Below are 16,100 nucleotides of genomic sequence, written 5' to 3' on the forward strand. Positions count from 1 at the left end.
TTTCACATATAGTGCCACTCCTTCACCAGCACGACCTGGTCTGTCGTTGCAATATATTTTGTACCCTGGTATTACCATGTCCCATTGATTTATCCTCATTCCACCAAGTTTCTGTCATGCTGCTTGTATCAATATCCTCATTTAATACGAGGCACTCTCATTCACCCATCTTATTATTGAGACTTCTAGCATTTGTATATAATCACTTTAAAAACTTGTCACTTTATAGCTGACTGCCATTGCATGATGTAATTGAATGAGACATTTTTTTCATTTGACTTTCTCATCAGATCCTACCCCTATTTTATCTTCTATCCTCTCATCCTTACTATGACTTAGAGAATCTCCATTAATAGAGCCTCCCCTAAGGGATGTCTCTGTCCAAAACACGTGCTCCCCCAGCCCTTAGTTTAAAAATTGCTCTACAACCGTTTTAATTTTAAGTGCCAGAAAAGTTCCACTTTGGTTTAGGTGGAGTCCATCCTTTCTGCATAAGCTCCCTCTTTTCCAAAAGCTTCCCCAGTTCCTAGTAAATCTAAACCCCTCCTACATTTTCTCATCCACACGTTGAGACCCTGCAGTTCTGCCTGTCTAGCCCTGCATGTGGAACTGGAAGCATTTCAGAGGCTGCTACCATGAAGGTTCTGGACTTCAATCTGTTACCTAGCAGCCTAAATTTGGCCTCCAGGACCTCTCTCCTATCCTTCCCTACCCTCGTTATCCTTATTAAAAACTGAGCAAAGAATTTGTATAGGTGTTGGGCCATGCCTAGATAATCCTTAATCTCCACTCCTTGATCAGTGTTTAGCAGTCCCACTTCTTTCCTTGTTTGTTGACATGGCTATAGAACCTTTTACTCTTGGTTTTAATCTCCTTTGTAATGTCCAACTCTGATTGGCTTTTGGCAAGTCTTACTTCCCCCTAAACTTTTTGACCTCCATGAGGCATCTTATCTTGCTGATTCATCCCATTTTCCATTCCTTGCAGGCTTTCTTAATAAATGTGGCCTAATGACAACTGCCAGTAGCAAAAATACCCAGCTGCTAAAAACAGGACACTAGATGGGGAGGGCTCTGAGTTACCACAGAGAATCCTTTCCCAGGTATCTGCCTAGTGGGTCTTGTCCACATGCTCTGGGTCTAATTGATTTCCATATTTGGGGTCAGGAAAGAACTGCTGTTTCTCTTCTCATTTTATTCCCTCTGAGTCAATATTAGAAGCAGGTGTGGAGTTTACATGAGCATCTTCAATGGTCTCCCTTGAATTCTTAATTTTAAAGCTCTTTTAAATCCTCTTCTTTCTTCTGGCTGCAAGTCCTTGTGTCTTTTACTCTTGCTTGCAAACTTCTGCAATTCATCCTATATTCTCCTGTGGGTACAAAACCCTGGCTATTTCTATTGACTCACCACTTGCTCCACTTCCCTTCAATACTGCATCTCCAAACCTTGGATCTTCTCTTCTATCAGATGGTAGTTCATGATCTCTTGAGTCTATGATTCTGATTCATACAAAGTAAGCTCTTTTCAGGTACTTGCTCCGGGATAATGTACGTCCTGCCACATCCAGACATCTTTCTCTCCCATTCCTTGGGTCACTGCTGCCTCTGTAACTGTCGTAACCTTTCTGCCAAAATACAAAACCAAAACACTACACTAACTCCCCTTACAAGCTCCTATGATAGGATCATCAGGGTGCAGCCTAGGACTGTGGGACCCCTGTGATTCCTTAACCCTCCAGCCTGGGCTGTCTCAGAATGCTTTGCTGGTGACAAACAGCAAACCCTTCTGGGCACTGTTATCACTCAGCACAACTGCATGTGGAGCCCCACACTCAGTTAGATTGCTTGAAACCTTCCAGAGCCACTCATGAGTCACTCTTGGCCTCTGTTGTTAGGAAGGAATTTTCCCCTGGGTCCGATTCCAGATGACATCGTAGGTGGGAGGTGTTTCGCCTTCCTCTGCACCATGGGGCATGGGGCATTTGCAGCTTTAAACTAGTATAAATCATGATTCAATCATTCAGCCAAAGGTTATGGGTCTATTACAGGAGTGGGTGGGCCAAGGGTCTGTGGCTTGCAATGTGCAGGTCATCAGACTAGATCACGATGGTCCCTTCTGGCCTTAAATTCTGTGATTGAGTCATTGCTAAATGACTCTGTTGGTAAAAGCATTCTGCCTTCCACCTTCTGTTTCAGCCGGGTGCAGTACTCCCTTCCTCTGTTTAATTGATGTAATGTTGTTCTCATGAGTGTAGTTTACAGTGCAGGGTTGGGGGGCACATGGCATCACATGTAACTGCCCCCCATTTCTGCAGGTGCCAAACTGGGCTTGCTCTGCTTGGCTTTCCAGGGGGGATCCCTGTCCTTTCCATGCTGAGCCTCCTTTCCCTGGCACATTTCTGGCTCATTTGGCCCAGGAGAGGGTAGCTGTTGGCTGCTCCGGGAAACTGCCTCCTGTGTCCTAGTGCCAGTTGTCCTCATCCTCTTTGTGTGCTGGGAGTCCTTCATGACTGCCATCCTCTTTCCTGTACAATGGTGAGTGTCCGTGGTGTGGGGGACAAGGGAAGAGGCTGTGGGGGAGACTGGGAAGGGCCAGTAGAGAGGTGGGGATGGGTCAGGAAAGCAGCGGCAGCATCGCTGAAGCCTGCCAGCGGCAGCATCGCTGCAGTCCCAGAGTGATCGCAGCAACTGGGGCTCCCCCATTAAGCTGTTCTCCTTCCCCTTCTCCTCCCCTCCCCACCACAGTGCCGGCAGCCAAGATATCACTCCAGGTGGGCAGTGTGAGTGAGCCAGGGGAACTAACTTCAGCGCATGCATATACATGCGTGGCTCACCCAAATATAGCAGTCAAACTAAGTCAATGGCTGCTCTGTACTATTCTTAGCTACCATGTTATTCCCCCTCCAAGCTGGCTGCTCCTCAGTGGGAGTCAAGTGATTCATGCATATACTACGATTTGTAAAAGTTCTTTGGTATGTCAGGGGCTGTATCAATTCAAGATCGCCCCTTTGCATTTACTTACCATCACCTCCCCTGTGTGGTTACAAACATCAAACCTTGTTTGACATTTGCCTTTGCACTATTTTTACCCTAAACGTTTTTTTTTTCTCTCTCTTTTGGTGGTTGTGCTAACATTGGAGAGCATGGTTTCGTTTGAATTCTTACTTCTATTGACATCATTGTGATTACTTGCTTGGGTACGGTGAGATGAATTTGACCTGTTGGGCAGGTTGTTTCCATTTTGAACTTGTGTGTGTCTTGTAGATTTTTGCAATCACATTGTGAGGAAGCACAATGTGTTTGACTTAAGAGAGAGAGACTTCTATCAGAATTTTGCCTTAGCAATGGGAGACTTTCCTTCTATCCCTTCTAGTCTTTTTCCACAAAGACCATGTCATATGCTAACCAAAGAGCATATAATAACAGCATGCTTTTTTTAATGAGGGCTTTTAAATACAATTTTTCTTGGTTCAAAATTCCTTGTAAGTCTAATTCTCTCTTCTCAGCTTTATCATTGTATTGGCATTTAAATTAACAGAGGAAACATTTTTTTCCTGATGAGATGGGCTTTTGTCATGCAGTGAAGATTTCAAAACAGAGAAGGCAATCACATTTCTGTTTTGCTTAGGAAGCAACTTTCTATCACCTGTATCTCCACCTGTGTGTTTTTTTGTTTTTGTTTTTTAAATATATATAAAATCTTCATCTGACATTGGCCAAGTAGTCACCTGGTATGCTTTTCAATGAGACTCTGAAGATGTGACTCTTAGAAGTTAAGAATAACTTTTGCAGGCAAGGGAATTGCAGCGCTGAAGTATAAGGTAACCTTGAGAAGGTGATGGGTCTGTACAGCACCTAGCACAATGGGCCTCAAGGCACTATTGTAATAAAGACAATAAAAGTAATGAATTGTCCCTAACCAATTTCATTTTGGGGTTTGTATGGAAATCCCAGGCTTTCACTGGTGGCTGTCATTAAATGCTGTAACTTCAGCATTGATTTTCAACTGGATAGCTCTGGAGACTGGTCATAAGACCTAGAGCATTTCAGCTACACAATGCCAGTATGACTCTAGCCAGGATGCTGGTGCTGAAAATTACTACTAGTTTAAAGCTCTTTGGTGGCATATGTAATGAGTTGGAGGTATCAGTCCAGATCCTAGTGGTCATGGACACATTGCAAAACCTCATTTGGCATTGATTGGTACCCTTGTCAACAGTCTGAGATCATTGACTGAGCATAGAGCTGCTAATACCCTCTTACCTTTAGAGGTGGTCCCTCCGGCACAAGGCTGAGCCACATTAGCAAATCCATGCAAAGGGACACTAGCATGACCTCTGCCTGTATTGCAGCTATTAGTTGGACAAAGAGCAGCATTCACTTTCTCTTACACTCAATCCAGCACCTCTCATAAGTGTTCAATTCTGGTTTTGAGAATTTATTAAGCAAGTGGGAGTGTAAACTTAGCCTCTTGAGCGGCCCTTCTAAGGACTCAGAAGCTAATCACCAGATAAGATTGAAGCACAGAGAGAGGGTAGGTCACATTGATCTTTCCCACCTCCAAAGCATTTTAAAGACTTGCTTTCTGAAGTGTAGCCAAGAGACTCTTGTAAATATAGGAGAATGGAATTTGAGGCCTAAATTGGTACTTTTAAGTGCTTCTGGGCTTTTAAAATACAGTTTAGGAGACTGAGAAAGAAAGAGTAAACATGGTTTGAGTGGCAACGTTACCACAAACCAAACTCATGTACCATAAGTAGTTTTCAATTGCAATATGACTTTTACATTTAATTCTTTTTTAATACTTTCCCTAGGTTCATTAACTTGGTGTTCTTGACAACTGCCTTTGGTTTTGCCATTAAAAATAAGCTTACTTTGCACGAGTCATGTCCTGCAACCCTTCCTTGTGCAAGTAGTCTTTACTCACACAAGTAGTTGCACAGATGTCAACAGGACAACTAACTGGAGTAATGATTACTTATAACAGAGAAGTGTGCAAGATTGGGCCTCATGGCTGTCCCTCTCTGTGAATATAAGCAGCTTTCCTTATAAGACTTGGTAAAGTGGTAAAACAAAACATGCACAGAGTAAATTGATGGTCTCCATAGTCATTAATTGGTTACGTCCTAAAGCTAAAAGAAATATAGACAAGGTTTGGTGGGAAGTGTGAGGGAGGGATCAGCTAATCTAAGTTTATTACTCATGGGAACCTGTTGCAAAAAAAGTCATTAAACAAAGTGGCCGTTCTGGCACTGAAATCAAACAGCTTTCTAAAAAGATTAACAGAACTTTGATGCTTTAATATCTGGATATCAATTTTCATTTTCAAATATCAGAGGGCTGCTGGCTATACATATTTTTCATTACTCAAGAATGAGCAATAATTTTGCACAGGGAGATTGTATTTTTTAATAAAAGCAGTGGCATAAGATCCATGTGGATTGAAAGCCATAGTTTTTGAATGAATTGGCATTCAAAAATAAAACTCCAAAACCTTCATTGATTGCCAAATCATCATTCATCTCACTTTGATTATTTTTTGTCACTTTATAAAAAATGACCATGATAGCACATTTTACTCCCATGTACTCCTGGGACTTATCTGCCAATAGTCCAGAAACCCCTGTACTAAAATAGACATTTCAATGGCATATACCAATCTGTAAGTCAGACAAAAAGGAGGGCCATAAAGAATGATCATGGGTGAGACCCTTGGTCCATGTAGCCCTGTATCCTGTCTTCTGACTGTGGTCAGTGTCATATGCTTCAAAGGGAATGAACAAAATAGGGCAATTATCAAGTGATCTATCCTCTATCCAGTTCCAGCTCCTGGCAGTCAGTAGTTTAGGGACACCCAGAGCATGGGGTTGCATCCCTGACCATCTTGGCTAATAGCCACTGGTGGACATATCATCCATGAACTTATCTAGTTCTTTTTAGAACTCTGTTCTTTTTTGGCCTTCTCAACATCTCCTGGCAACTAGTTCCACAGGTTGATTGTGTTGTGTGAAAAAGTACTTTATTTTGGTTTTTAAATCTGTTACACTAACTCCTCACTTAAAGTCGTCCCGGTTAATGTTGTTTCGTTGTTATGCTGCTGATCTATTAGGGAACATGCTCGTATAAAGTTGTGCAACGCTCCCTTCTAACATCATTTGAAAGCTGCCGGCTTTGTCCACTGCTTGCAGGAAGAGCAGCCTGTTGCAGCTAGCTGGTGGGGGCTTGGAACCAGGGTGGACCGGCAGCTCCCCATCAGTTCCCGACTACCCTAAGTTCCCTGTGCTGCAGCCGCCCAACAGGCCACCAATTGCCAGGCAGTTCAGCTGTCCCGCCCCCCACTGCCATGTGCTGCTCCTGCCCTTTGCTTTGGAGCTGCTCTCAGACTCCTGCTTGCCGTGCAGGGAAGGAAGGGGGGGCTAATGTCAAGGTGTCCCCCTCCCCCCTGCTCCTGCACCCCGCTTACCCCTTCCCCATATAGGGCAGGGAGGGGACACGGACGGAGAGAGACACAAAGAGCTTGGGGCAGCAGCTGCTGTCTCAACTTCCTGATCCACTTAAAAAGACAATGAAGAGTGGGTCAGCTTACTTAAAGGGGCAGTGTACATCTCCCTCTCTCCCACACACAAGGTATGTGTCTGTCTCTGTCTGCTATGTTGTCTCCTCTCCCTCGTGTTCGTGTTGCCTTGTGTGAGAGGCTACATTAACAAACTGTTAACCCTTGAGGGCTCAGCCGAGTGCTAGTTCATCATATAGCAGCAAGGCATTCCCTGGGAAATATCCCACCCTCTTCCACCCTCTAACTTCATCACCTCAACCAAGCTTCACAGTCATCATAGCTGTGAACAGTATTAAATTGTTTATTTAAACCATATACTGTGTGTATATCTATATAATATGTAGTTTTTTGTCTGGTGAAAAAAAATTCCCCTTATTTACATTAATTCTTATGGGGAAATTGGATTCGCTTAACATCGTTTTGCTTGAACTCGCATTTTTTCAGGAACATAACTACAACATTAAACGAGGAGTTACTGTACCTATTAACTTTTTTGGGTGATCCCTGGGTCTTGTGCTGTAGTGTTATAATAATGTCTCAATGACAATTTGACTTCAGTGGGTCTACTTCTGGTGGTAAGTGCTATGCTTGGGAGAAGATGTGGGCAATATCAGGCCCTAGATTAGACAAATAAAAAGCACAGACATATGGGGTAGGGAAAGGAAGAATGAGGGTTAAAGTAAATATTTGTGCAAATTAGATCTATTCTAATATTTTATATAGAGCAAGAATAGGGAAGGTGCATAGAACAAAGCAACAAAGATATATGAATTTTGAGGGGGGGAGAGTATGCTTTGCATAGATAGCAGTTGAAAGAGGACTAGTGGGAGCAGTCAGACAGTGCCATAAGGCAAAGAAATTAGTCATTAGGGCCTACATGTTTGAATTTGTGCCAAACGCTATATACTCAAATCTGTATATAGCAATCTGAAGAAATAAGGGCCCTGAATTTTAGAGGTGCTGAGTAGAAATGAGTCAGAAACTGCTTTCCAATCCCATGAGAATTTTCAAGATCTTAGAATTTTTTCTTGTCCTGTATCAAGACAAAACATCAATCTTTTTTTGGCTGACAAATCAAAAAACTATTCGTTTGGGTCAATCTGAAACATTGTTTCAGTTTTGACAATTTATAGTATGTATTAAAGAAAAAAAATAAGTCCAAATTTCAAACTTTTTGCTTTGAAAATGTCAAAACAGTCTCTTTTTTCCCCCAACTGTTTTTAAGTCAGGGAAACTTGAAACTGACCCTTTCCCATGAATAATTTTAGTTTTAATATATCTGCATATGATGGGTGGGGGAAAAAACATTTTGTTGAAGAATTCCTAACTAGTTGTAGTGCTGAGCACACATAGCTCCCACTGAAGTCTATAAAATTATATAAATTTTACGTTATTAACAGGTGAAACTGAGGGGCGGGGGACAAAAGATGGTGGTTTAACAATAGGACTTGCGTAGAATAGGCACCTTGCTCTTTTGAAGTCTTTTTAGACCAAATCTATGCTTTTTTATTTTTTGAGATATACTAATCTCCTAGAACTGGAAGGGACCTCGAAAGGTCATCAAGTCCAGCCCACTGCCTTCACTAGCAGGACCAATTTTTGCCCCAGATCCCTAAGTGGCCCCCTCAAGGATTGAACTCACAACCCTGGGTTTAGCAGGCCAATGCTCAAACCACTGAGCTATCCCTCCCACTAAAGTACTTAGTATGCTAAGTAGACCTAGATTGTATATCTAGGAAGGATGCTGTGCCCACAGATACAATAGTGATCTATAAAATTAAAGCAATGAAATTAAGATAAGAGAGACAGCTGTGTTCTGAGCAGTTAGAAATACAGAGCTATTTGTTCATAACAGACCAGTGCTGCAAATCTGTTTTTTCATGTCACTTCATGGAAGGTAACAACAGATACCTGTTGTTTCCTAAGATCCTGGAATACTCAAAACACTTGAGCTAACATAGCAGAGAAAATCAGACTTAGCAGTAGAGCAATCTTAGCTATTAGTTGTCTGTATTTCATGTAAAATTGCCAACATTAATTACCGACTACCTCTTTCCTAACCTAATTTTACATAAGCAGCAAAGAGTCCTGTGGCACCTTATAGACTAACAGACGTGGGTGAATACCCACTTCGTCGGATGCATCACCCACGAAAGCTCATGCTCCAATGTGTCTGTTAGTCTATAAGGTGCCACATATGTCTGTTAGTCTATAAGTCTTTGCTGCTTTTACAGATCCAGACTAACATGGCTACCCCTCTGATACTAATTTTACATGGGTTTTACATGTGTATGGTGTATATACCTAATAGTCATCTGGATGAATAATTCTTTTACGCATCCAGATTAATAATAGTACTTGGCACTCATGTAGTGCCTTTCATTTGGAGATCAGAAAACACTTTCCACAAATGGGTGAATACAGTTAGTCTCTCTGCATCAATTTCCTCATTGGTAAAATAAGGATAAATGACTTTCCTTATATGAACCAGTGACTAAGCCTGGTGTAATACCCAGATGATCTGCCACCTCTTTTGCTTCCAAATTATTTGACTGCAATGTTTTATTACAGAACTTGTATTCAGTCAGCTCAAATTGGAGCTGAGTTGAAAATATGAATTTTTCATCAAGCAGGAAATTCCAGTATTTCAATACTTGTTTTCATCTTGAATATGGAAAAAGTTAAAATATATCTTTCTTTTTTGTTCTCTGGGGGTGGGCGGAATGCTAACAATTTTATTTGGAAATGGTTATAAATTTCATTTTTGCCATTTTTTTTATCAAAACAAAGCACTTGTTTTTCAGCATATTCCTGAATCTAAATGTTTCATTTATTTGTTTGAACTGTCTCAAAGTGCTACTTTTCATTAAATTGAATTCCCTATTGTGGCACATTGCCCACTGGAAGCCTATTCCAGAGCTTAACTACCTTTATAGTTAAGTTTTTCCTAATATCTAACCTAAGCCTCCCTTACTGAAGATCAACCCTTCTTCTTGTCCTACCTTCCATGGACATGAAGAACAATTGATCAGTCCCCTTTATAACACCCCTAAAATGTCTGGCAACTGTTACCAGGCCCTCTCTGTCTGCTTTTCTCAAAACTAAACATGCCCAGTGTATTTTTAACCTTTCCTCATAGTTCAGGTTTTCTAAACTTTTTTTTATAGTTCTCTGCACTCTCTTTCCAATTTGTGCACATCTTTTCTAAAGTGTGGTTCCCAGAATTGAACACAGTACTCTAACTGGGGGCTCACTAGTGCTGAGTAGAGCCTCCATGTCTTACATAAACACTCCAGTTAATACACCCCAGAATATTAGTCTTTTTTGCAATTGCATCACATTGTTGATTGCTATTCAATTTGTGATCCACTGTAACTCCCAGATCCTTTTCAGCGGTACTACCACCTCGCCAGCTAGTTTGATAGTTATGCATTTGATTTTTCCTTCCTAAGGGTAGTGGTTTGCTTTTGTCTTTATTGAAATTCATTTTGTTTTTTCAGACCAATTCTCCAATTTCTCAAATTTGTTTTGAATTCGAATCCTGTCCTCTAAAGTACTAGCGACCTCTCCCTGCTTGCTGTCAGCTGCAAATTTTATAAGCATACTCTTCACTCCGTTATCCAAGTCATTAATGACATTATTGAATAGTACCAGACAGACTGACTCCTGTGGGACCACAATAGACGCATCGTCTCAGTTTGACAGCAAACCATTGATGACTACTCTTTGAGTATTGTCTTTCAACTAGTTGTACACCCACCTTATAGTAATTTCTTCTAGACTGCATTTCCCTAGTTTGCTTATGAGTGTGTGTTGTGGAACAGTGTCAAAAGCTATAATAAAATCAAGATGATCACATACTGCTTCCCCCTTATCCACTAGATCAGTAACCCCATCAAAGAAGGAAATTGGTTTGGCATGGCATGATTTGTTCTGGGCAAATCCATGCTGGCTATTTCTTATTAATCCTGTTATCTTCTAGGTGCTTACAAATTGACTGTTTTTAATAGTTTGTGCAGATATCTTTCCAAGTATCAAAGTTAAAATGGCTAATCTAGAATTCCTTGGGTCCTCTTTGTTCCCATTTTAAAGATAAGCACAAGGTTTACCCTTCTTCAGTCCTCTGGGATCTCACCTGTCCTCCATGTGTTCTCAAAGAAAATTGATTCATCTACTTCCTTACATACTCTAGAATTAATTTCATCAGGACCTACCAACTTCTTTATATGCATTAGCTTATATTCCTTCCCCCATGGTGTTAATATTGTGTTTTTAACCTTTTTTTAGTGAAGACTGAAGTAAAATAACAGTAAATATCTTAGCCTTTTTGATGTTGTTAGCTGTCCTTCCCTGCTAAGTAGAGGACTGACACTTCATTTTTTCTTGCTCCTCGTGTATTTAAAGAACATCTTTTAATTGCTTTTTATGTCTATTGCTAGATGTAACTCTTTGTGCCTTAGCCTTTCTGATTTTGTCCCTACATGCTTTATGCTATTTTGTACTCCTTAAGAATTCATGTTTTCACTTTTTGTAGGATTCCTTTTTTGGTGTTTTTTTTTCTTTGTTTTGTTTTTCAGATCATTAATGAGCTTACATATTGACCTCATCCTATCTTTCCTTTGTATCAGGCTAGTTTACAGTTGTGCCTTTAATATTTTTCTCCTTGAGCAACTGAGGGTATGTCTACACTGCCCACCTTACAACATGGCCGCGACAGCGCTGTGACATGGGCAGTGTAGTCCTGCTTTATAGCCTGGGGAGAGCTCTCCCAGCGATTAAAAAATAACCAGCCCAAATGAGGGGTGGTAGCTTTAGTGCCAGGAGCATGGCTCCCAGTGATTAAAGCACTGTCTATGCTGGTGCTTTTCAGCACTAAAACTTTTGTCACTCGAGGAGTGTTTATTCAGGGGTGTGAAAAGACTAAAGTTTTAGCGCTGAAAGTGGCTATGTAGACACAGCCTGAATTATCCTAAAGCTCCTTTATCCCTTAGATTTTCTTCCCACAGGACCTTAACTACCAGTTCTGAGTTAATCTGCTCCCTTTTTTTTAAGTCCATTATCCTTGTTCTGCTGCTCTCACTTCTTCCTTTTCTTAGAATTATGAAATCTATTCTTTAATGATGAGTTTCACTCAATTTGCCTTTCAATTTCAGATTCGCAATCACTTCCTCCCCGTTGGGCAGAGTTGAGTCTAAAATGGTGGTCCACCTGGTCTTCCACTTCCTGAAACACAAAGTTGTCACCACTACATTCCAAGAACGTATTGGAAATATTGTGCTTTCCCATATTACTCTTCCAACAGATGTATGGTTAGTTAAAGTCCCCCATTATAGTAGACCTGTATTTTGGATATTTGTTTATTTCACAAATGACTTATCCACAGCATCTTCTTGATGTGGTAGCCAATAATGGACCCTTACTATGTCGCCTGTTGGGTTTTCCCTTAATCTTTACCCAGAGACTTATAAATGGTGTGCCTCTAACCACATCCTGCATCTCAGAACAAGTGTATGTATGTATGATATAACACCTCGCCCTTTTTTCCTTCCTGAGAAAGCTGTACCACCATGCCAAGATTCCAGCCATTAGCTTTATCCCACCACATCTGTGATGCCAATTAAGTCACAATTAGCTTATGTACTAATATTTCCAGTTCTTCCTGTTTATTCCCCCTACTCCTTACATTTGTGTATAAATATGAGATACTGAGCAGATTTCCTCCCCACCCCCGATTTCCCTTGTGTTGTTCCTATGCCTCTATTGTAATTTTCATATTCTTTCTCCCCTCTCCCACCCCAAACCTCTAGCTTTTTGTTAAAAATCACCTTTTTATGCTTAGCTGTGGGCTTTTTTTCATCTGCCCCCTTTGAACCTATTTTAAAAGCCTCCTCACGAGGCTGGTGAGTTGGTGCGGGAAGATGCTCTTCCCCTCCTTGCTTAGGGGAGCTGAAGTTGCAGGAAGCATTATTTACAGTGAAGGAATGCTTCCTCTAGCATTTGAAATTTCCTACATAACTATTTTTCTCTCTCCATTTGGGTCTTTTGTCACTGTGGTGCTTCCCTAGGGTACCCAGGGTTGTGAAGGCACCTCATTACCACCTGCCCTTAGTGCGAGGAAGCTTTATCTGTGCCAGCTCCCCAATTCCAGCAGCACTCTTAAGCCTATGCAGGCTCTGCTGTCAATCTGCAGGTTAGCAATAGGCGTGTTCCAACACCCAAGCCCTCTGAGCATCTCCCTGGAGTGTCCAGCCCCTCTTCTATTCTACAGGCTCAGTATTCAAAAATTTACTGCTTCCCAAAAAAACCCAAAAAAGTACCACCCCAGTTTACCAGTTTCACCTCTTCATTTAAGGCACAGCACTTATTTGATTTCACAACAAACATATCTAAGTTTACTTAACAAAGCATAGAGATTCAAGTAATAGCACTGTGCGCTGAGTGAAGAAGAACTTCCTTGTATTTGTTTTAAACCTGCTGCCCATTAATTTCATTTGGTGGCCCCTAGTTCTTGTATTATGGGAATAAGTAAATAATTTTTCCTTATCTACTTTCTCCACCTCACTCATGATTTTATACACCTCTATCATATCCCCCCTTTGTCTCCTCTTTTCCAAGCTGAAAAGTCCTAGCCTCTTTAATCTCTCCTCATATGGGACCCTTCCAAACCCCTAATCATTTTAGTTGCCCTTCTCTGAACCTTTTCTAGTGCCAGTATATCTTTTTTGAGATGAGGAGACCACATCTGTACGCAGTATTCAAGATGTGGGCCTACCATCGATTTATATAAGGGCAATAATATATTTTTAATGATTCCTAACATCCTGTTTGCTTTTTTAACTGCCTCTGCACACTGCGTGGACATCTTCAGAGAGTTATCCACGAAGACTCCAAGATCTTTTTCCTGATTTGTTGTAGCTAAATTTGCCCCCATCATATTGTATGTATAGTTGGGGTTATTTTTTCCAATGTTCATTACTTTACATTTATCCACATTAAATTTCATTTGCCATTTTGTTGCCCAATCACTTAGTTTTGTGAGATCTTTTTGAAGTTCTTCACAGTCTGCTTTGGTCCTAACTATCTTGAGCAGTTTAGTATCTTCTGTAGACTTTGCCACCTCACTTTTTACCCCTTCCTCCAGACCATTTATGAATAAATTGAATAGGATTGGTCCTAGGACAGACCCTTTGGGAACACCACTAGTTACCCCTCTCCATTCTGAGAATTTACCATTTATTCCTACCCTTTGTTCCCTGTCTTTTAACCAGTTCTCAATCCATGAAAAGATCTTCCCTTTTATCCCATGACAACTTAATTTACGTAAGAGCCTTTGGTGAGGGACCTTGTCAAAGGCTTTCTGGAAATCTAAGTACACTATGTCCACTGTATCCCCCTTGTCCACATGTTTGTTGACCCCTTCAAAGAACTCTAATAGATTAGTAAGGCACAATTTCCCTTTACAGAAACCATGTTGACTTTTGCCCAACAATTTATGTTCTGCTATGTGTCTGACAATTTTATTCTTTACTATTGTTTCAACTAATTTGCCCAGTACTGATGTTAGACTTACCGGTCTGTAATTGCCAGGATCACTTCTAGAGCCCTTTTTAAATATTGGGGTTACATTAGCTATCTTTCAGTCATTTGGGTACAGAAGCTGATTTAAAGGACAGGTTACAAACCCTAGTTAATAGTTCCGCAACTTCACATTTGAGTTTTTTCAGACCTCTTGGGTGAATGCCATCTGGTCCCGGTGACTTGTTAATGTTAAGTTTATCAATTAATTCCAAAATTTGCATTTATTTGTTCACTGTTTTATCTTATACTCTGTTCATGGACTTCTCTGAAATATCTGTGATGGGCTGTCCATCCCACATAAGGCTGTCTAGGTTAAGTAACCTGATAGGCTGCACCTAGGGGATAGCCAAGGATTAAAAGGTAGATTGATGATGGAGCCCAACTGAGAAGGAACAAGCAGCGCTGGTATAAAGCCAGGAAGTTGGCAGCAGAAAGGGGCTGTAGGGGAAGTAGTCTGCAGTGACACCCTGGGAGAAGGGAGGTGCGTTTGGGGCTATGGAGTTGACACTTATAGTCAGCAATTACTCCCTGGAACAAGGGAGTTTGGTCTGGTAAACTCAGAGGGGGGAGCCAGAGGCTGTAGGAAGGAGTTCAGGGAAATAGCAACAGGCTGTGGGAGCAAGCAGACCACAGTTGCTAGATGTAGCGTCCCTGGACTGAAATCCAGAGTAGAAGAGGCCTGGGCTGTCAAGGGAAGACTGCCATTTTAGAGGGAGAGACTTTGGTACCCCCAAAAGGGGGAGAAAACAGTGACCTAGCTGGAAGGCCATGCCATAAAGAGAGCTTCCTGAATCAGAGAGAGGCAGCAGGGCCTGTGGACAAGTGACAGAAGGGGTGGGCACTGGACCTGGAAGGAGCTAATCCCCAGAGCAGCCAAGAGGAGGCGCCCCAGTGCTGAGTGTATCCTGTGACAGTCTCCTAAAGTGTTGTGGTGGGAAGAAAAGGAGTTGGACTATTTGCAAATCCTTCCCTGTTAAATTGGCCAGGACACGGAAGTTTTTTGCAAAATTTTTTTAAAAAATAATAATTTGTCCAGTGAAATGAAAAACTAAAGGGTGTCAGAATAAGTGGCTTCTGTTCCAAAAAGTTACTCCTGCCAAATTTTAAGGCCTGAGGAAAAAGCTTTCCATGTTTATTTTGTAACATCCTTGCACTTTGTGTGCAATATTATCTGTATTACAGAAGCCACTAATAGTAATGCCTACCTAGTGCCCCAACCAAGACCGGGATGCCGTTCCCTCCCCCCAGTTGTGCTAGTCACTGTATAAACACATAGCACCAGTAAGTTAATCTTCTCATGTATTTTACTATGTGAGATATTAGAATCAGTAGAATACAAAATTTGGAAAGTCTCTCTTCTTCTTCCTTCCTTTTGAAACTGTCTTAATCACTGAAAAGACAAATTTCTGAAATGGACTTCTGCATTAGTAACTTGGTAACTCACCCTGAAGCCTCTTAAACATTTCCCCTGGAGACTTAATTCTCCACTGGGATTTGCGCTCATAGTGCCGAAAGGCATTTAAGCATGAGAAAAGTGAAGCCTGATGGAATGTGTCACCCTGCTGATCATTTTTCAGTAAACACTAGAGTGCCTAATTGCTTTTATTTGATGCCATGTGGAAGATTCCTCTATCTGCTTTCTCCAAGGCCAGCTGTTTCTTTTTATGAAAGCATGAGAGCACCTTCTCCACTTAAGGAATGTTGGGATTGCTGTGATAGCTTTTTTTTTTAATGTATAATCACTCTATAATAAATCAGCTTAGAAATACCTTCGGTAATTACAAACATAAGCTCTTTTCTTTTTCTAGTCCAGATGAACCAAAATACAATGAGAATAACACAACATGCCAATAACTTGTCAGTGCAGAACATGCTTAAAAGGGGGCTCATTTGGTGTTCCTTTCCTCCTTGAGATTCACAAACAGTGTGACGCAGAATGATCAAATGTCTTTGCCGCATACCTATGTC

General features: G+C 41.2%; 1 long non-coding RNA gene across 2 annotated transcripts in view; it reads left to right on the forward strand.

The window, feature by feature from the left end:
- LOC123349389 overlaps nt 1-16,100 on the forward strand; it is a 53,111-nt gene that overhangs the window by 11,872 nt on the left and 25,139 nt on the right. The window contains exon 2 of one of the 2 annotated variants that reach the window (XR_006573517.1): nt 11,708-11,863. The exons of the other annotated variant lie outside the window; for it this stretch is intronic. This is a non-coding gene — a long non-coding RNA (uncharacterized LOC123349389). The remainder of the gene's footprint in view (nt 1-11,707; nt 11,864-16,100) is intronic. 2 annotated transcript variants of the gene reach the window in all.

The sequence above is a fragment of the Mauremys mutica genome, chromosome 1 (assembly GCF_020497125.1).
Source record: "Mauremys mutica isolate MM-2020 ecotype Southern chromosome 1, ASM2049712v1, whole genome shotgun sequence".
NCBI lineage: Eukaryota > Metazoa > Chordata > Testudines > Geoemydidae > Mauremys > Mauremys mutica.